This window comes from Ambystoma mexicanum, chromosome 2q, assembly GCF_040938575.1.
Source record: "Ambystoma mexicanum isolate Mex_15411 chromosome 2q, UKY_AmexF1_1, whole genome shotgun sequence".
NCBI classification, from domain to species: domain Eukaryota; kingdom Metazoa; phylum Chordata; class Amphibia; order Caudata; family Ambystomatidae; genus Ambystoma; species Ambystoma mexicanum.
In genome coordinates this window covers 922,577,834-922,600,775 of record NC_090924.1, presented here as the reverse complement: position 1 = coordinate 922,600,775, position 22,942 = coordinate 922,577,834, and positions in this window count along the sequence as shown.

Here is a 22,942-nt window from a genome sequence, read left to right as displayed (position 1 = left end):
TTTCTTTGTGCCTTTTTGTTCTTTCGAAGCACATTATTTTTGTTTTCCCTGTGTTTATCTCCAAGTCGTTCTTGTCAATATAATTTTGGAGATTGTTCAACTGTCGCTGAAGGCCCACTGGAGGTTGATCTATAATGATCAGATCGTCATTGTACAGTAGATGAGTTAGATGGACGCCTCCTGTAGTTGGTATAAAAGATCTGATCGAAGCCTGTGAGTGCTCAATATCAACCCGAAAGAAGCTGAACGAGGCCCCGGCAATTGGGAATCCTTGTTTCGCGCCTCTAGCTGTCGGGATTTCAGTCGATGAAAGATCAGACCGGTTCAGCCATACTCTCATACTGGTCTGTGAATGTAGTGCCATCAAGGGTTAAACACTTGATTTTGGCCAGTCTTTGGACACTAGTTTTTCCCACAGTCGCTGTCAGTTTACTTGGTTGAATGCTTGGACAAGATTGACAAAAGCCACAATAATCCTTGGTTTACCCTCTCTCACTTTCCCCTTCAATATACTGAGTAGCAAGATGTTTATCCCTGTACCAATGGCCTTAACAAAGCCAGTTTGGAAGGGATCATTACATCCAGCCTCCTTGAACCATTGTTGCAACTGCTGTAGGATGCAAAAAGCTGAAAACTTTTCTAATTACATCGAGCAGGGGAATGGGGTGATAATTCTTCAGGTTTTCTCTCTCTCCCATTTTAAAAATTGGGGACAACGATTGCCTTTTTCCAAGAGCTTGGGACCTGGTGAGTTTGGATGATTTGCTCAAAAAGTTTGTGGATGAAATTTGCCCATGCTTAAGGATGTTCTTGTTCTTTCAGCATTGCGTTGGTTAATCCATCAGGACCAGGAGCCCCTGAGCCGTTTAGTTTCTGTATTTTCACCAGTAGGTCCACTACCTCATGGAGAATGTTGCATAGGCCGGTCATGCTTGATTGGGGTGAAAAACCAAAGTTCATCTTGTCACTGAAGAGGTTTGAGAAGTGAGTTACCCAGTCTTGTTCTCAGGCACAGTAGTTCAACTGCAGGTCGATAGAAGGGCCTGCGGCGGACGTAACTAAGTTCCAGAAATCTTTGACCTTTCTTTGGTAAATCGCTTTTAACATTGTTTCGGCGTTGTGTTGATACATTTTTGCGCTGTGCGTGTGCAGCCAGTTTTTATAGTGCTTGACTGCCGTGATTGCTTTTTCTCGGTCATCTGTTACGTTTGATTTAGCCGCGGCTCGTCTGACTTTTCTTAGGGTTCTTCTTTTCTCAACAAGAATGGCGTCGTATACATGAGTTCTCTTTTTTTTCTCAATTAGTGTTCCCTCTTTTTTCTATTCAATAACATTCCAACAGAGGGGTGTATTCCATCTTTGAAGTCTATTGCTGACTTGGCCATTTTCATTCGGGTTCGTCCATTGCATTCTGTCACTAAGGGGGCCATTCTTTGCCTTTCATGTTCCGCAGCAGACCAGCTCATGTATAGCAAATGGTGGTCACTATTTGTCGTGTACACCAACTTAAATGATGTAAAAAAGGGCAAAAGGCTCCTGGATACAAAGATGTAGTTGATTACTGCTAGTTGGTCTTGTCCCCCTCGTTGCCTGTGGGCTACATCCCCTTTGGTTTGGCCATTTAATATATTCATGTCTCTCGAAACTATGAGTGACATCCAAGAAATTCCTCTAGCCGCTGATATGGATCTACCCTGGCTCCCATCTTTTGTTTGGTCGTCCTTTAGGCATCTACCGTTTAAGTCACCACATAAGATGATGTATGGGGTTTGCTGGATTATGTATGCATCATCTATCAGACCAGCAGTTAAAACCAAGAAAGACTCATTGGAGGTGACTTGTGCGTTCCAATATAGATTTATTATTACCATGGTGAATGGCTTGTTTTGGACCTGGATTTTCGCTGGCTGCTGCCAACCCCCTAAAGGTTCTTGAGCAAGTAGGTTTGAGAAGATTGTTTTTTTGAAGGTAAAGTTACTGTGAGATTTCTATGCTGTTAGTAACCCAGAAGTGGGTCTCCCCTTTTGCAGTTTAGCTGCTTTGATTCAGTTGGTTACATACCCATCGAGTGTGGGTTTTTCGCTCAGCCAGGTCTCCTGGAAGCATAGTAAATCGTAGTCCCCCAGATTTACATCACTCTTTGAAGTCAGATTTTTAAAGCCCCTGGTGTTCCACAAGGCCATCTTTAGGCCTTCAGATGAAGTCTCATCGAAAGTCTGACTGTTGGCTTTTTGCCAAGGTGGGGGAGAGCATCTCAGGTGGTGATGCACCTTTTGCGATGAGCCAAGGCACCAGGAAGCCATGACCAGTTTGATGACTTCTTTCTAAGTTCTGAATTATTTAATATTAAATCCTGGGCCTTCTGTGGCGCGACCCGTCCCCAGTGGGTCTTGCAGTGCTTGCATATCTTTTGGTCTCCTTAGTCCCGCTGTCTTGCTGACTCTTTCATCTCTTCCTTTGTCTTCCCTGCTTTCAACCCCTTGTTCCAAAGGTTGGGCTGGTACATCCGCAAGAGCTTTTGCTTGTGTTAGATCAAAGCCTAACATTAGCAGGCTTTTGGCAGCATCTAACAACATCCCCTTTACCGCTGGTGATGGTATGTGGAGGTATATAATGTCCATGCATTTTTCATCGCCAAATTCAATAATCCTCAAATCTTTTGACATCACTTGCCGCATATTTGGGATACAATGGAGCAGTTCCATAATAGTTTTCCTGTTTAATATTAGGTTGTCCTCTTTGTCCAAAATTCTCTCCAGTTTTAATGTGTGTGAAGTGTTGTATTTGGAATTCCGGAGTTCTGACCGGGGATATTGCCAAAAGTCCAATCCGGCTGACCTCTGGTCTGTTATTCTTTTCGTGGCGTGAGTTCTTTCTCGTGTCAAAGGGGAGACATTAATGATATTGGTGTTTTCTTCTTTGTTTTAGTTTTTCCATCAGAGGTCTAAACTTGAGGTGGCGCTCTCAGAGCCCTTTTTTCCCTTTCTCAAACAAGGTATGTCCCATGTTTTCCATGCTCATGTTTATGGCTGGATCAGATGTTTTAAGCTCACGGGGTCTACATGATTTTGTTTCCCCATCACTCTCTTTCTTTTCTCAGACACGGTCATGAAGACTCGGGAACCAAGCTCCACAATGATAGGCGCTGATGTAGATATGTTGGGGCCCCTTTCGGTCTGATGCTTTGTACCCTTAGGTCTTGTGTCCACCGAGATCAGTACAGACTCTGAGTCCTTGATTGAATATAGGGAAACATTCATCAGTTCTTGTAACTTCTGGTTTTCTTTTTTGTCATTTACTTATGTTTCGATGATCTCTGTGTCTCCAGATCGCAGGGTCACTATTGGTGGTTTTGTGATTTGCAGGGCTTTGGTTTTTGACCCTTTTTGAGGGGCAGGTTTGGGAGCTGGGTTCAAAGCTATGTTTGATTGATTTGCCTCGATAGTAGACCTATGAGGTTTGTTTGGCGAATTGACCTATCCAGAGTATGTTCCATTGCCTTATCTTTCTTCTTTAGCTTCTGAGCAAAGATTGAGATGTCTTGATAGGTAGAACCATTGGGTTTGGAGTTCACTTTCTGGTTTGTGTCCGATTCCAACTCTGGTAACTTAGAATATTCCCCTAGAGTTGGTTATTCACATAGTTTTTGTGTTTTCCCCGCTTTGCCAGTTAGGTCGACTTGATTGTAGGCCCACGATTTAGTTTGTGTAGATTGTGAGCACATTATTGGGGGACCACAGTGTTCCGTCGATCTTGAATTTGATGGATGGGGATCCATTTCTCCTGTATTGATGTCCCTCAGCTCGTTAGCGGTAATGCAATTCGTACATAGTTGAGAGTGGGCAATTTGTTGTGTTTTGAAATGCCTGCTGTGTTAGGTTTCCCTGGAGTTGCACATTTTTGTGGTGGTAGCTCCCCGGAGTTGCACGTTTTTGTGGTGGTGGCAGTTCAGTGTGGCTTTGGGTGGCTCTTGTTTAAGGGCGCTGGTTCCTTGTCCCCAGGATCAGTTGAGTTGTCCATTGATACCATAACGCTATCCCCTATTCCCTCCTGTATTTTGACATCAGAGAGTTCGCCTGAGCGGCCGGCAGCGATGATTCTCATTATTTTCAGTTGGAAAAAGACTGTCATTTTTTAGCCTGGTCGATTTCCCTCTGGGATTTCCTTGCGGTAGGCTTGTGTCAAATGCGTTGGCTTTAATCCCTTTCCAAGGCTAGGCTTATAGAGCAAACACTGTGGCAAAGCAGTGATCTTAGATTTCTTCCGCGTGTCCATTTGGCCTTGGTCAGCTGCTGGCTCTGCTGATTTTCGTTTTTTCCTGCAGAACCAGGGGCTTATTGCTCCAGTTTTCTTTCGGTTGGCAGGAGTTTTTGGGCCCACTGAGGGGACTGGGGGTGTCTACATGTGATGTGTCCTTATTTACTTAGGCTGCCAGGGGTTGTAGTCCAACAAATCTGCTGAGACACAGGTTGCAAACTTTTGCTGTAGGTGCAGGGGTCTGTAACAGTTGGCTCTCCAGGATGTTTTGATTAGGACGTTAACTACCATCAGCCTTAACCTGCTTAGTCAAGTGTGAGGGACCAGGGGAGTTGTGGTCCAACGTATCTGTCGAACCTCAGGTTGCAGACCCTTGCTTTAGGACATGCTAAGACCTAATTTGTAAGCTCTAAGAGAGGTGTTTTTTTTATGGATTCCATAGACAAAACTATTTCAAATATTTTTTTGGGTGATGGTGACCTTACACTTTACAGACATGTTATCCTCGCTTTGTCCCAAAGTACATCATATGTCTCAGACGGAGCAATGTACATTTAGAGTACATATTATGTATGGGTCCCAAAAGCAAGATGGCGTCTGTCACATATCCCTCAAAGCGAAATTATTTGCTACGTGGATTGGATTCAGCAGGGAATGACCTTTCCCTTGATCCTTCGCCATTTTGTACAAAAAAGGGAAGACAATATTTGTTTGAAATGAAAACAGTGTATACAAATTGTCATGCTGTAGCCCACTGGAGTTTTCCAGAGAACCATCTGTTGTTAGTTGGCCTCGCTCTCCCGGGCCGCTCGCACTACATTTATTTTCGTTCAAAACAGGATGTGGGGCGTTGCCTTATTGTGCAGGATTCTCTCAGCTTAGGCTGGAGAGAAACTGCAGCTCCAAAAGAAAAGTTGCAGAAACCCTGTGTTTCCTCAAAATGTACATGATTCCGTTCCTTACAATATTCAGGAGAGTAATTTAACACGGGGTGAAGAAGGGCAATCAACAGTGGCGACGCTGGAATCAAAAATCCATTTCTTATTTGAAGGTAACCACATTTAGGTCTCTGCTCCATCCAGAGGGAAAAAGCTCAGCCTTGCCGTTCGGAGCATCCAACGTTGAAACGGTTCCGTCCATGAATCAGATGGCTTTGTGTAATGGGCGACCTTCCTTAATTTGCATGGAGTAACTGAGGCAGTACGAGTCAAACACTACCAGAAAAGAGAATAGAGAAGGGTAACCAGCTCTTCAGCTCAGGGGGGTTGACTTATGAATTTCCCGGGGGGGGCCCAAATACAGGAAGTGACATCACTGGCAGTTATAGGACCGCAAATTTGCATGTAGTCGCCAACTTGGTGCAACGGCGCGTGGGGGGGTGGAGGCGCTCACAGCGCAGAACAGTGGAAACATTGGCTAGCAGGTGCTGCATATACTAAAGTCAAGTAAGAAGGAGATTTAAGCCTTCGAGCTGCATTCCAGTAGGCCATCACTGCCCCTACTCCACCCCTCTATAATCATCTAGGTTGTAGTAGCCCTCAAAAGGCAGAGCAACACAACCAGGATGGGAGAACGAAATGCCGTCCTATCCTGTGAGTGTGTCAAACATCAGAGCAAAGACTGTGCGTGTGACTCCTACCTTGGAGCACAATCTCACTAATTTGGTGCACATCTTGCAAGTGGGAGCAAGGGAATGCCCTGTGTGTGCGTGGGCTGCAGACCCCGGATCACATGCTCACTTCTTCAGTGTGAAACTCTGGCCAAGGCTCTTTGGGATGCATTCAGGATGGGTCTCACACCTATAAACAGTGTGATATATTGAGTGGGCACCTCACTCCTTGGAGCATAGTATCAACTGTTGCTGGTAATCTCACAACTGAATGTACAGTTTCACTCTTGGTCATCTCAGTGGCCCCATGTATATTAATGGAGTTAGTCTCCCATCTGGGAAGACAATTATATTTCTGTTAAAACACTCTGAATTGTCACTCCAGTTTTCTCGATCTATAGATCCATACCATATTTATTCAATGTGTTTGCAGGGGTGATAACTTGTGTCTGAGAGAGCTCATTCTTTCATTCAGGAGAGATAAAGGGGTAACAACCTCCTGTATGTGGGATCAGGCTCATTTTGCCCCATGGCTCCTCCAGAAGGAGTGAGCAGGTTTTAAGACCCTGCTGATTCTGCTATCCGACAGGCTCGAGCCTTCTATCCCTTGCCCCATCACGGCTCCCAACATCCAGTTTAGACACTTGGAGAGAGCCATTAATCCACATTGGTGGTGAAGAAGCACTCAACATACAGAACACAATGGTATAGTGTTGCAGTCCTGCTGAGAAATGACAATTCTGAGCATGTGAGCAGTAAGCTTAATCAGTGCTGCCCCATAAAAGGTGTAGACGCCTCTGTGAGAAGTGGCAGTACTGTCCCAACGGTGAGAAGTGTAGTATTTTCACATTAACTATGCTTAAGAACTTTGGGTTATTGAATAGTGCTGCTACATTCTGAGTAATTCCATCCCTTTAAATATATGAGCTCTTGTATAACCACAGCAGTGTTCAGTTATTCTGATGATGACAGACTTGCTCAATGGTTCTGGTTCTGTATCATTAAATGTACTTCAGATCTTTAGAGTATCGGAAGGATAGCTCAGGGGCAACATTCTCGCCTTAGAAGCAAGATGACGCAGAGCAACACAGGTTCAATTCCTCGGTCCGCGCAACACAGGTTCACTCCCTCAGTCCGCGCAACACAGGTTCGCTCCCTCGGTCCGCGCAACACAGGTTCCCTCCCTTAGTCCGTACTTAGAAACCTCTGTGTAGTACACACATTATAAATAACCAATTAAAATAAAAAGACATACATCTGTTGAGGAGTGCTGGGGCCTTGTCAATAAGAGAGTAGCAGCTCTCAGTAAACACTCTCATTTGCCCTCTCCCTGCCCCTGCTCTCTGCCCCCTCCCTCGCTTTGCATCTGTCCCTCCATTTCTAAAAATCCTTCTGGGTTGGGTGTACCTCTACATCTGTTCACCCCTCTTGCCAGGAGGGGTGCACAGATGTACAAATAAACCCAACCCAAAACGATTTTTAGAAATTGAGGGACAGACTTTTTTCACATCTGTGCCTTCATTTCTAAAAATCGTTTTGGGTTGGGTGTACCTCTACATCTGTGCACCCCTCTTGCCAACAGGGGTGCACAGATGTACAAATACACCCAACCCAAAACGATTTTTAGAAATTGAGGGACAGACATGTTTTGCATCTGTGCCTCCATTTCTAAAAATCGTTTTGGGTTGGGTGTACCTCTACATCTGTGCACACCTCTTGGCAAGAGGGGTGCACAGATGTACAAATACACCCAACCCCCAACCCAAAACGATTTTTAGAAATTGAGGGACAGATGCAAAACAAGAGCTTCTTGCTTTGCATCTGTCCCACAATTTCTAAACATCATTTTTCCCCGGCTTTTACCCGGGCCGTCAGAGAGAGACACAGTATGGATGGAACAGTACCGATAAGACAAAACTGTTGGCTTTATCAATGCTTGTTTTTAGCAGGACCTCAGTACAAAGACCATATGTGAGGACACACATAATGCATACAAATCAAGTGGCTGAAGGCACATTTGGTGGAGACATTTGTATTATACCAGTAGCCCATTAACAGCTGAAACAAGCCTTTACCTCTCAGAGGGCTGGATAGGAATAAGGAGCTCTACAGCACAAAGGGCCTCACTCCGGGTTTGGAGCTAACCATGGAGTAATTAGCTCCATGGTTGCCTCCGAAACCGTTCCAAATCCGGCATGGTAAATGGAGTAATTACCGGTCCATTCCAGGGTTGGAGGTACCGGTAATTCCCCATTCACCTTCTGCCCCATAGGGCTCAATGGGAATGGGGAAGGAGGTAATTACGACACTGTAAATTACGGTACTGTAATTACCTCCGAAGTACCTTTGCTAAAAGCAGGAGGTAAGGAAGGACCCGCAAAGGGACCTCGGAATACAGAGGTAAGGCATTGGCACCCTTAACGGTGCCGGTAATTCCTTACCTCCAACCTCCGAAAACCCCCCAAAGTCTGTTTCTTCTCTGCAAGCACATCTCCAGGTAGCCATGGCAGGGATACCACTGCACTCTTCCCCATTGCACTCTATCTTCTGAACACATCGATATTCTAATGAGTCACCTTGGCCGGATTAGACATCGAGCCAACACATCTTTACACTAGTTAGAGCCACATTTATGTCCACCACAGCTGGACACAGAGTTCTGAAAAGCTATTTATAATTTCCCCACCAAGCGGCTCCTTGGTTATACAGCTGGGGTTGAAGCACCCATACTTTTATGAATTGGCTTAGGCCACAAATGTGACATAAAGGATCTTTTAAGCAGATTATTTGTAGGGTTACCAGATTAAAAAAGTAAAAACCGGGACAGGGAAACTAACATAAAAGTAGGACTAACTCTTGAAAGTGGCTGTCAAGGCACTACACTTCCGTAGCTGTTGGAGGAGAAGGCGGTGTAAGTGTTACTGTAGGAATAAACACATATTATAATGAATTTATCACAAACTACCAATGTCTTAATTCGTAAAATGCAGCATTTCTTCTAGGCGAGATTGTGCATTCCTGCCCGCCAGCTATGAAGACCTACTACCAAAACCCGGGACCACTGCATTTTCCAATGGAAGAATAATCTTGAGAAAGGGGGTCAGAGCACTCATTTCCGGGACAGTGCTGGTAAAACCAGGACGTCTGGTCTCCCTAATTATTTGGGATCCAGGCCGAGCAGTGGATGCAAGGTTGAACGCTTTGCAGGTGTACCTGTGATAATTTGGGGACCAGTGTCCGAACCTGATGTATGCTTCATCAGCTGGGCAAACTCCTCATTAACTTGGTGACCCCCAAACATCTGGGTCCCCGGTTTCAATCTTCTCTACCTTGGTTATTTTTAATTAATTCAGTATGCATTTTCCATGTGTTCTCTGCTGTATGAACTGGTACTTGTTCATATTATTTTACTGTTGATGGGACCAAAGAAAAGGAACTTCAGTAAATTACCGAGAGGCCGCTCGCTGAGAGAACAGGGCTGGTGTCTCTGCAGAGGGTACATTGTGTGTCAGCTGATATTTCAAATGTCGATTATAACTACTTTTACCGTAAGGGAAATGAGAAAAATGCGGCAAGAAATGGAAATATTGAAATGTAGCGCTATGCACACAACCCAAGCAATCTGAACTTCACATTGAACCCCCCCCCCCACACTACTGTAGGACCACGTGACCAAGAATGAACGGGACATCTGCACTTCACAATGAACACTGCTCCCCAACACCAACAGCTTCTTCAGAATTGCCTTTGAACTGGACCTGCTCTCAGCAAGCTGCGTCTCCCTCACTGTCCTACCCTCACCCACACATTCCGTGAACTACAAAACGCAAAACGTTTGGAGAGATTTATAAAAACTGCACCTAGCCATATTTTGTCACAAAACTAGCTTTGCCGTATTATTTTCACAGTAAAAAAGTGGTACCTGGGCATTTAGACATGTTTGTGTGTTTTTATATTTCACCTGCATTCCGCTAGACAGATGTTTCCTAGTAGCACTCCCTAACTTTCGTAAAAGCCTGTTGATGTTTGTTTTCTCATTTACTAAACACTAACAAATGATTGGTTTACGTTCCTTGCGGAATGTTGACATTTTTTTAACTGTCATGGTTTGCCTACCTCCAGGCGGGTCAAGGAGACGTTGGCACCTTCCACCTAGGCAACGGCAGTGGCGCATCCCATGGCGCTTGGGCCAGCGTGGTGCTCGGCTCTGTTGGCAACTCGACTCTCCGGTGCATACACGGCAGGTCACAGGACTCAGTTACCCAGGATTCCGGGCACTGAAGCGCGGGATGTGAACCGAGAACAGCTGAGGTTTTCACTGCAGCAGTTTCTTAGGCGGTCGGAGACAGCTACATAGCACTCCTCAACCGTTCTTTCTAGCACCAGAGTTGCTCTTGTTTCTCTCGCTTGTTTACCTGTTGCCATGTTTGACCTTTCCTATCGTCTTCTGGATTGCCTTGTCCTGCTCCTTTGCTCTGACATTTGGAGCATCCTGCTGTATCTTATTGTAGACCTTCTTTCTCTTTTAGATTGTGCCTTTGGATTATCCTTGTCTGCTGTGCTGCTTGGATTTGGACATCTTTTCTGGATACGACTTCTGCTTGTGAACTGGACTGTCTTTGGATTTTCCCTGATGCGTGTCAGACTTGTGGATTTTTTGTTGTGCCCCTTATTGGAGCTGGAACCATTCCCTGACCTTTGCTTCTCCTTGAGTTTGAGTCCTTGCCCCGTTCGGGTCTGGTCCTTGCAATTCCTTTGTGACTCTGGCGTCCATTGGCAACACACGTCGGGCAGACTATCTGGCCTATGGACAGTACACAACTGGTAGGAGCCTACCTACTCCCTAGGTGTATCTGCACCTGACACCAGAAATCAGGTAGGAGGTGTAACAAGGGAGTAAAAGGGAGTAGGAGTTCTTTGCAATTGTCATCTTTTTGTTTTGCTTGATTGGCCTCTCTGTGTTTACTTCCTAGTGTACTCCGAGACCCCCGGCCGGCCCATAGAGCCGAGGCTTGCTCAGAAGAACTTTAACGAGATAGCTGCACCCTTGAGATGGATGGGGGTGCAGATTCATTACTCCAACACCAATCAATTAGGACAACTCAGTGGTTTGGCAAAGGGAGTCCGTTTAATGACAAGTACAGAAAATGGGGAGTCATGGATATCAGCAGTGATGCAAGCGTCCTTCTCGCTTCAAACTCCAACGTACTTCATACAAGTTGTAACATTTATACTAAAAAATCGTCATCATTGACGTGTAACACTCAAAAGTTAATATGCATTTCTATTGGTTTGGAAAAGGTAACTTTACTATAGGTACTATATCTGTATATGGTAACGGAGTGAGGGGATTGGGTAAACTCTGTCAGGTGGGCGTCTAAGCCCTTCCTTCAAAAATGACTACTGTAGACATCACTAAAAGTACAACATCTCATTGGTTCTTCTAACTATAGGACCCTAGATTATTTGGTCCATTGTGATTGGGTTGGCACCAACCCCATGCATACTTTTCCACTTTGCTTAGCAGTGCACATAATGGTTGGCCAGGTTCAGGGTACCCCTTAGTTACCCAGCCTTCATCTAGTCATTGTTACAATCAATCATAACTTTATTAGCCATGTGTCAATTAGTTCTCTGTGGTTGGCCTCGAAACTGCATCTTCTGTCTGGAAAAGGTTCTGATATCTTCATCTGGCCTGGTGCCATGCATAGGTGTGAACCCTTGCTTCTTCTTGCTCGGCTGGTCACGAGATTCAGACACTGTGAATTTGCTTCTTTTCCCTCAATTAGTGTATTTGATATTAGTTTCACCCGCCACCTTCCTTCGCCTTCTTATCTCAACCTTGCAGAGGCAGGATATTATGTTTCAATTAGATGTAGCTACTGTTTGCCTCTTGTATTGGTATGACCTTGGCTATCCTAGCACGAGTAGCCTCTGCTGAGTTTCGATTCAGCCGTCTCTTCTCGTTTTGCTAAATATGAATCTTTCTCATTTGGCCGTTAGTAACCTTGGTTGATTCTGCTTTTTGTGCAAAGTAGAAATATCCTTATAATACTGTGCTTCGTTTGAGGTAGTTTATGTATAATGGCGCTTGCCACACTATTCTTCTACTATGCATAGAAAGCCGCACAGTTTTCTTAGCTTTCTTGTGGTTCCAAGCATATTTACAGGTGTAAACTTGTCGACTATCTTCATCTTGCTTACAGCTTTAAACTTCTTTGCATTTCAAAATCGTCCGTTCACTTTAGGTTCACCATATCCTCATTCATGGCGTTTCGTCTCTGAATGTCATTCTCTGGTTGTCATTTCTTCTATCTGCAAGTCAGTTCGGGTCCTTGTGACATCACCATTTGGCTTCCATCAAGAACTTTTTGGTTTCTTCCGGGACTGTACTTAGGCAATCTTCATTTCGCTTCATTTGTTGGTAGGGTTTTCTTAATGGATACCTTACTGTCCATGGTTTTCTTGGTATTGGTACTTCAATAGGTGCTGCACTTCTGATAGGCACTGGGCAGAGCCCTACTGCGGCTCTCTGCTGGTTTATTTTCTCATCATACAACATATATCTCGGTCTGAACGTTCCTGGAACTTCAAAATGGACGATTGGCGTGCAGGCTTTATTTGGGACCTCCTTCGACACTCGCCCCTCTGGGCGATTCATCGACCACTTTCACTTACGTCTTTGGATTCTTACTCAGTTCTTCTGTATTCACCTTTACTCCATCGCCTGGGTTCATGCCTTCTTCATTTTATGGATCTATACACGATGGTTTGAAGAAGTATCTCTTTGGAGTCCATATCTTTATTACTCCTTTCAGGCTTCCTGCTGTACTTACATGTTCATCTTTGTTCCATGTCATCAATTGACATTGTCCATTTGGGCTGCAGTAAACCCATCTTCCCACATAGTTTTAATGTTTCCTGGGGTCGAGAAACTTTGTTTCCTCTGGTGCGTGAATGCTGGCCTTCACAAAGTCTCTTATTTCTTCATCAGTCAAGTCTTTGGGCTTCCATCCTGGCTTGACATCAATCATGATCTTCTTGCCTATGGATTTTTTCGCAGTCCTCTGGCATTGAGATATTATTATCTTGATAACACAAAATACTAGTAATATCATCACTAGCAGGGCTCCCAGGAACTTGAATTCATCTGCCGTCCATTGTGGGACCCATGAGAATAGTGATCCAAACCAATTGTCATCATCAACTTCGTCAGTTTCATCAATCATCTGGTTCTGCAGTTTTGTCAGCATACCTATGGCTTCTTTTAGGGTTCCATTTTCCTCATCATGAGAAGGTATAAATGTGCAACATGATTCTCCGATTTTTGCACAAACTCCTCCATCCATAGCTGTGATCATGTCAAGCACATATCTGTTCTGGAGAGTAATCAGTCGGATGACTCTTAACTCTTCCTTGATTGCACTGAATCCTTTTATTGTCGTGTTGATGGTTTGTAGTAACTCCCATCTGGTTATCTGTAATCATTTAGTATTTGCTCCAACTTGGAATCTTGGAATGAGGATTGTCGCGAACACTCCTGAGGTGAGGCTGAACAGCCTATGTTCATATGGGATTGCATGAAAGGCTTCTTCTGATTTGGCAGAGAAGTAGTTTTCCCTTTTCAATCGAGTCATCAGTTCCACAGATCTCTTTTTCCTCAGGTGAGCATCTGCTTTTGGGAAACTGTGAATATTCAAGTCGCCTTTTGGGATTACCAAAGCTGGAACATGGACATTCACTATTGTGCATATACCTCCCCAGTTTCTCAGCAGTCTGATGTATGCTTTGGATCCACATGCCCAATAGTGATCCATAATTACTGCAGTTCCATGCTCCATGCCTGGGGCGTCAAAGATTTGTCCACAATTCTGATTATCTTCCATTTTTCTTGTGCCATTATTCCTAAAGCACAGTTTTGAGCTTACTAGTGGCACTACCTGCAAAAGTCCTCCTCTGTCTTCGACCCATGTCAGTAGTTTTGCGAGCTTTGGCCACAATGGCTTGCACAGCCTTTGTGAATTTTCAATTGCTTCTTTGCAGGCTCCGAGGACTATCCATGCTCTGCAAATCACTACTCCTTTTTCCCATCCATCTGGTGAAAGCACTGTTTCCCAAAACTGCATTTGGCATCTGTTCTTCCAACTTTGAGCCATTTCTGAAGTTTTTCCTTGAACATTTAGCTTCTTATTTATTTCCCATCTGATTTCTGCACTCCAGGCTTCTCATACCGAATTACGTGGTTCCTTGTATGAGCTTTGTTTCTTGTCTTTATGTCTTGAAACATAATCATCTTCATCAGGATAGGCTGTTTCAGGTGCCCATATCAGTGAGGCATCACTACCCATGAACTGGCCTCTGGTCTTGCACATGGCTACGTGCGAAAGACAGTGCGCTGTCTGGACATCAATTTCTACAGCTACGAAGTTCTTGGACTTCCCCATGCTGTATGGTAGGAGTGCACAAAAAAAGCATTCCCCTTCTGAATTTCGTCTTCTAACTTCTTTCATGTGCTGGTACCAAATGTTGTTTCCCAAATGTGCTGTGCTGTCCAGGTAATGATTTAGTTCGTTGTCATCTCCGTGCATACTCCTCTTGATTCTCAAGGTTTTCATGTAGTTTGCTATAACTACATCCCTGAATGCATCTGTATGGCACTTTCTTGCTGGAGGACTCTCAGGTATCCTGGTCCATGGCGTGGGCCTCTTCATCTGTGCCATGTGAGTGGAGGAAAGTCTGGTAATTCTTTCTATTTCCTCTTGCCTCTTCCTGGTTCTGGCTAATGACAGCCAGATGGCTTCTGCTATCAGCTGTGCTAGTCAGATATTCTTTGAGTTTGCAATTCAACAAAGGTAGCAGGCGCCCCTCTCTAGGAAGAACAAGGCATGATAACCTGTTCAGTGGTAGTTAACCACATTGAGAGTTCGCAGCCATCTGCTTTTTGCTCACTGTACCTTTCACAGATGGGAAATATCCATTTGCATATCAGTCTTTGTCCCGCCCACATGGGCAGTCCAGCACCGAAATGCTATGGCAATTCCTCTCTGAACAAGAGTACCACCAGCAACCCCATACACGTGTTTCAGCCTTGTTGGGCATCATCAGTGAGGTGAAGCTGAGCCTCTCTAAGCACAGTGAGCAGGGAGTCCACGTCTGGTTGCCCCCAGGTAACCTAGGGTGACCAACCCCAAGTTCCTTCAAAGAATTCAACAAAGGTAGCAGGCGCCCCTCTCTAGGAAGAACAAGGCATGATAACCTGTTCAGTGGTAGTTAACCACATTGAGAGTTCGCAGCCATCTGCTTTTTGCTCACTGTACCTTTCACAGATGGGAAATATCCATTTGCATATCAGTCTTTGTCCCGCCCACATGGGCAGTCCAGCACCGAAATGCTATGGCAATTCCTCTCTGAACAAGAGTACCACCAGCAACCCCATACACGTGTTTCAGCCTTGTTGGGCATCATCAGTGAGGTGAAGCTGAGCCTCTCTAAGCACAGTGAGCAGGGAGTCCACGTCTGGTTGCCCCCAGGTAACCTAGGGTGACCAACCCCAAGTTCCTTCAAATAATTCAACAAAGGTAGCAGGCACCCCTCTCTAGGAAGAACAAGGCATGATAACCTGTTCAGTGGTAGTTAACCACATTGAGAGTTCGCAGCCATCTGCTTTTTGCTCACTGTACCTTTCACAGATGGGAAATATCCATTTGCATATCAGTCTTTGTCCCGCCCACATGGGCAGTCCAGCACCGAAATGCTATGGCAATTCCTCTCTGAACAAGAGTACCACCAGCAACCCCATACACGTGTTTCAGCCTTGTTGGGCATCATCAGTGAGGTGAAGCTGAGCCTCTCTAAGCACAGTGAGCAGGGAGTCCACGTCTGGTTGCCCCCAGGTAACCTAGGGTGACCAACCCCAAGTTCCTTCAAAGAATTCAACAAAGGTAGCAGGCGCCCCTCTCTAGGAAGAACAAGGCATGATAACCTGTTCAGTGGTAGTTAACCACATTGAGAGTTCGCAGCCATCTGCTTTTTGCTCACTGTACCTTTCACAGATGGGAAATATCCATTTGCATATCAGTCTTTGTCCCGCCCACATGGGCAGTCCAGCACCGAAATGCTATGTCAATTCCTCTCTGAACAAGAGTACCACCAGCAACCCCATACACGTGTTTCAGCCTTGTTGGGCATCATCAGTGAGGTGAAGCTGAGCCTCTCTAAGCACAGTGAGCAGGGAGTCCACGTCTGGTTGCCCCCAGGTAACCTAGGGTGACCAACCCCAAGTTCCTTCAAAGAATTCAACAAAGGTAGCAGGCGCCCCTCTCTAGGAAGAACAAGGCATGATAACCTGTTCAGTGGTAGTTAACCACATTGAGAGTTCGCAGCCATCTGCTTTTTGCTCACTGTACCTTTCACAGATGGGAAATATCCATTTGCATATCAGTCTTTGTCCCGCCCACATGGGCAGTCCAGCACCGAAATGCTATGGCAATTCCTCTCTGAACAAGAGTACCACCAGCAACCCCATACACGTGTTTCAGCCTTGTTGGGCATCATCAGTGAGGTGAAGCTGAGCCTCTCTAAGCACAGTGAGCAGGGAGTCCACGTCTGGTTGCCCCCAGGTAACCTAGGGTGACCAACCCCAAGTTCCTTCAAAGAATTCAACAAAGGTAGCAGGCGCCCCTCTCTAGGAAGAACAAGGCATGATAACCTGTTCAGTGGTAGTTAACCACATTGAGAGTTCGCAGCCATCTGCTTTTTGCTCACTGTACCTTTCACAGATGGGAAATAGCCATTTGCATATCAGTCTTTGTCCCGCCCACATGGGCAGTCCAGCACCGAAATGCTATGGCAATTCCTCTCTGAACAGGAGTACCACCAGCAACCCCATACACGTGTTTCAGCCTTGTTGGGCATCATCAGTGAGGTGAAGCTGAGCCTCTCTAAGCACAGTGAGCAGGGAGTCCACGTCTGGTTGCCCCCAGGTAACCTAGGGTGACCAACCCCAAGTTCCTTCAAAGAATTCAACAAAGGTAGCAGGCGCCCCTCTCTAGGAAGAACAAGGCATGATAACCTGTTCAGTGGTAGTTAACCACATTGAGAGTTCGCAGCCATATGCTTTTTGCTCACTGTACCTTTCACAGATGGGAAATATCCATTTGCATATCAGTCTTTGTCCCGCCCACATGGGCAGTCCAGCACCGAAATGCTATGGCAATTCCTCTCTGAACAAGAGTACCACCAGCAACCCCATACACGTGTTTCAGCCTTGTTGGGCATCATCAGTGAGGTGAAGCTGAGCCTCTCTAAGCACAGTGAGCAGGGAGTCCACGTCTGGTTGCCCCCAGGTAACCGAGGGTGACCAACCCCAAGTTCCTTCAAAGAATTCAACAAAGGTAGCAGGCGCCCCTCTCTAGGAAGAACAAGGCATGATAACCTGTTCAGTGGTAGTTAACCACACTGAGAGTTCGCAGCCATCTGCTTTTTGCTCACTGTACCTTTCACAGATGGGAAATATCCATTTGCATATCAGTCTTTGTCTCGCCCACATGGGCAGTCCAGCACCGAAATGCTATGGCAATTCCTCTCTGAACAAGAGTACCACCAGCAACCCCATACACGTGTTTCAGCCTTGTTGGGCATCATCAGTGAGGTGACGCTGAGCATCTCTAAGCACAGTGAGCAGGGAGTCCACGTCTGGTTGCCCCCAGGTAACCTAGGGTGACCAACCCCAAGTTCCTTCAAAGAATTCAACAAAGGTAGCAGGCGCCCCTCTCTAGGAAGAACAAGGCATGATAACCTGTTCAGTGGTAGTTAACCACATTGAGAGTTCGCAGCCATCTGCTTTTTGCTCACTGTACCTTTCACAGATGGGAAATATCCATTTGCATATCAGTCTTTGTCCCGCCCACATGGGCAGTCCAGCACCGAAATGCTATGGCAATTCCTCTCTGAACAAGAGTACCACCAGCAACCAGTGGCTGCGAACTCTCAAGTGGTTAATAACCACTGAACAGGTTATCATGTCTGTTCTTGCGAGAGAGGGGCGCCCGCTACCTTTGTAAAACTATTTGTTAAGGAACCTGGGATTGGTAACCCTAGGTCTCCTGGGGGCAACCAGACGTGGTCTCCCTCTCACTGTGCTTAGAGAGGCATCAGCTTCACCTCACTGATGATCCCCAACAAGGGTGAAACACGTGTATGGGGTTGCTGGTGGTACTCTCGTTCAGATTGGAATTGCCATTGTATTTCGGTGCTGGACTGCCCCTGGGCAGGACAAAGACTGATATGCAAATGGATATTTCCCATCTGTGAAAGGCACAGTGAGTAAAAGCAGTGGCTGCGAACTCTCAAGTGGTTAATAACCACTGAACAGGTTATCATGTCTGTTCTTGCGAGAGAGGGGCGCCCGCTACCTTTGTAAAACTATTTGTTAAGGAACCTGGGATTGGTAACCCTAGGTTTCCTGGGGGCAACCAGACGTGGTCTCCCTCTCACTGTGCTTAGAGAGGCATCAGCTTCACCTCACTGATGATCCCCAACAAGGGTGAAACACGTGTATGGGGTTGCTGGTGGTACTCTCGTTCAGATTGGAATTGCCATTGTATTTCGGTGCTGGACTGCCCCTGGGCAGGACAAAGACTGATATGCAAATGGATATTTCCCATCTGTGAAAGGCACAGTGAGTAAAAGCAGTGGCTGCGAACTCTCAAGTAGTTAATAACCACTGAACAGGTTATCATGTCTGTTCTTGCGAGAGAGGGGCGCCCGCTACCTTTGTAAAACTATTTGTTAAGGAACCTGGGATTGGTAACCCTAGGTCTCCTGGGGGCAACCAGACGTGGTCTCCCTCTCACTGTGCTTAGAGAGGCATTGTCACGGCTCGGGGAGCCTGGAAGCTCTGGAATAGGTGGAAGCGGCGTACGGGTGTTCCGATCACGCTTCCTCTACCCAGTGCAGCGGTCTAGTCTTTTCTGCAACGTATCCCGACACAGGATATAGCCCGCCCCTTCCTGTGTTCGGGTGCGTTGCAACGCTCCAGTTTTGGCTGCTGCTTGTTTTCTCCGTGCTAGTGTCCCTGCTACCGTATTGTTTGTTACAGTTACCTTCCGGAGCTCGCTCCGATTCTGGTTTCCTCCCTCTCCCCCTTTCCTCGCTCCCGTTCTCCATTCCCTTCCCGTCCTACCACCTTTACTACGTCCTCCTATTGCTTCTTTCCCGTGTTCCTTACCTCCCCTTCCGCCCGCCTTTGTTTACTATTATTGCCTTTTCCGCCTTGTCTACCCTTCCACCTTTCTTACTTACCTTCCTCCACTCGCCCTCTCTTGTTATCGGCTCCTTCTGTGTACAGCCCCCAGGAATACACTACGGGTTTGCCTTGCCTAGCCCGCTTACCTTGTTGCTGACACTTTGGACTTCCGAATTCCTACCGGTCTCAGCGTTTCCTCCTTGGAGACCTGTTTGTCAAATTTTGGAAAGGAGTGTGCCTTCTCCAGCAGTTTACTCAGCCCTGCAAGTGTCAAGTGCTTCCTACTACCGACGCATCTTCTACAGACCTCTGGGGTTTTTTCAGCCTCTGGCTTTTTCCCCTCACTCCGCGGCCGCGGAGGGTCACCACCGATCACCCTTGGGGTGTCACGGTGGCGGCCTCCTTCGGCCGTTCTCATCTACAAAAAAAAGGGAAGGCCAAGCCTAAGGAGAACCGGACCCTGAATCTACGCCGGGGAATATGAGGTGAGGAGGAAAGGGAAGTAAGGGAGGCCGAGATCCTACAGGATCAAGAGGAGATTCACGATACCCTTGACAGTTTGCAACGCCCCGATACCGCCATGGCCTCTCCTCAACAGATCCAAGAACTGATAGCAGCAGTTCAAAACCTCAACCTAGAGGTGCAAAATCTAAAAGGGGCCAATGCTACTCTACAACAACGGATCGCAGAACGGGATCTTCCGTCCACCGACCTGCCTCCCTTACCTCTTGTGTCGGGAAAGTTTGATGGAACCCCCAAGAAACTCCAGGAATTTTTGGATGCATGTCATCTGCATTTTACATTCCGTACACATACTTTCGCCTCTGGCCATGCTAAGGTGGGGTTCATGATTACCCATATGTGCAGTAACGCCTTGGCCTGGGCCACTCCTCTAGTGAACAGATCTGATCCCGTCCTCCTAGATTACGAGGCCTTCAAGACTTTGATGAAACAGACGTTTCTACGTACCGAGAGTACCTACTTGGCATCCGAAGATCTGCTAGACATCAGACAAGGAAACAATGATGTTATGTCATATATCACCTCCTTTAGGCAAATCGCTGCAGAAGCAGGATGGCAAGAACAAGCACAGTATGCCATCTTTAGAAGGGGACTGCGTGAGGAGTTGAAGGATGAACTAGCCAGGATAGAACGTCCCCTTACCTTTGCTGACCTGATCTCGGCTACTCTCCGGATAGATTTCCGACTGGCAGAACGTCGAGCAGAACGCCGCAAGACTAAGAGCAGTACATCAATACCCCCTGGCCCTTCTCTTTCCTTCCCCCCTACCGCCACTCGTCTCACAAGAGAAGAGCCTATGCAGATCGGAAGCACACGTTCCCCTCTCACCGCAGAGGAACGTAGAAGAAGACGAGAAGGGAACCTGTGCATGTATTGCGGATCGCCGCTTCACCTACTCAGAGATTGCCCCGACGTTCCACCCAGGCGTTCGGGAAACGAACACCCTCGGTAAAGCTGGGGACGCACTACCGAGGGAGCGAAGCTAGTCCCTTTGTCACCCTTTCTGTTACTTCTCCAGAGTGCACCGAAGACCACCGTCTTATGGTTATGGCGGTCACCTTGATCATCAACAAGACTACCATTCAGACACAAGCCCTGTTGGACTGCGGAGCCGCAGGCAACTTCATGGACATTCTCTGGGCCGAAAGGCAAGGCATTTCCCGTATTGCCAAGGCCGAAGATCAAAAGGTAGAAGGTGTTGACGGAAGGCCTTTGAGCTCTGGTCTCATTACGCACACTACCGAAGCCCTTGTCTTACACATCATGCAACACTCTGAACGTTTGTCTTTCGACTTGATCAGGGCTGCGCACTTCCCATTAATCCTCGGGATTGGGTGGTTAAGAAGACACAATCCTACCATTCTCTGGTCCGAGAACGTTCTGAGTTTCCAATCCTCCTTTTGCAAGACCAATTGTCTACCCCAAACAGAATTCTCTACAGTACACACCTTTTGTGGTGAAGATCCCAAAACAATCCATTGTTTGCCTGCTTATCTCGCTGAGTACACCGATGTAGTTACCGAGAAGATCCCCCTGGATCTTCCTCCGCATAGGCCAGAAGACTGTGCCATTGACCTTCATCCAGGGTCCTTGGTTCCGTTCGGTCGCCTGTACCCGCTAACCCTCCAGGAAAGACATCATTTGAAGGAATACCTGGACAAGAACTTAGCCAACGAACTCATTAGACCTTCTAAATCCCCTGCCGGTGCATCATTGTTTTTCATCCCCAAGAAGGACACCAAAGAACTACGTCCTTGTATTGACTACAGGGGTCTTAACAAGGTCACCATCAAAGATCGCTATCCTATGCCCCTCATTTCCGAGATCATTCAGGCCGTACATTCTGCCACCGTCTTTACTAAACTGGACCTGCGCAATGCGTATCACTTGCTCAGGGTACAAACAGGAGACGAGTGGAAAACGGCTTTTCGGACACCTTTTGGGTTGTACGAGTACCAGGTGATGCCGTTTGGGTTAGTCAACGCTCCATCTATCTTCCAGCGCTTTATGGATAGACTCTTCTCGGATCTCCTAGGCAACTCGGTCATCGTCTATCTCGATGATATATTGGTTTACTCTCGCACCCAAGAAGAACACTGTCTACACGTAGTGGAAGTTTTTTACAGACTACAGGACCATCAACTCTCAGTTAAGCTGGAGAAATGTGTTTTCTCAGCATCAACTATACCCTATTTGGGTTACATTCTTTCTTCGGCAGGGATAGCCGTTGATCCTCGCAAAGTCAGTTCTATTTTGGAGTGGCCATCTCCTGCTTCTGTGAAGGACATTCAGAGATTCTTAGGACTCTCGAACTTTTATCGGAAGTTCGTTCCGAACTTCTCCCAATTGGTGCTTCCGATGACCTCTCTCCTCAAAAAGACCTCTTCGCCATTCCGGTGGACTACCGAAGCAGAAAAGAACTTCCAGCTGCTAAAACGATCCTTCTGTGTGACTCCTATATTACGTCAACCCAATCAAAACCTTCCCTTTGTGGTGGAAACTGATGCCTCTTCAGCCGCTGTAGGAGCCGTCCTACTTCAGGAGTACCAAGGAAAGGAACACCCGGTATCATACTATTCCAAGACTTTGAATCCCAGTCAACGTAACTACTCTGTTATTGAGAAAGAACTGCTGGCAATGAAACTGGCCTGTGTAGAGTGGCGTCATCTACTCCAAGGGGGAATGCATCCGTTCACACTCCGAACGGACCATAAGAATCTCCAGGTGTTACGCCAGTTTGAATGCTACAACACCAGACAAGCAAGATGGGCGCACTTCTTCGCGCAGTTTGACTTTAACATCACATACATTCCGGGCAACCAGAATGTAGTAGCCGATGCCCTATCACGACGGAGTGATTATTTTATGGAACTGGAGACCAAGCCTGAGCTAATGTTTCCTGAGTCCCGTACCATAGGAACGTTGTCCGCGTTCCTACAACAAGTCAAGGAAGACTCTACCGGAAGGTTTGAGGCCGAGACCGGTCTAAAGAAGAAAATGGATTATGTTATCCAAGACGGTCTATACATTGTGGACAAGAGATTGTATCTACCAACCCCTTCTCTCCGGGAAAAGGCTCTATCCTGGTGCCACGACGCCAAGGTGGCAGGTCATCGTGGCATCTATAACACTCAGGAACTCCTATTACGCTATTTCTTCTGGCCTCGAATAAGGGAAGAAGCCAGGTTATACGTCCAGTCATGTATTACCTGCCTCCGCAATAAAGCCTCCACTCAAAGACCTTTAGGTCTGCTTGAACCGGATTCTATCCCTACCGGTCCATGGACCACTGTCTCTACCGATTTCAT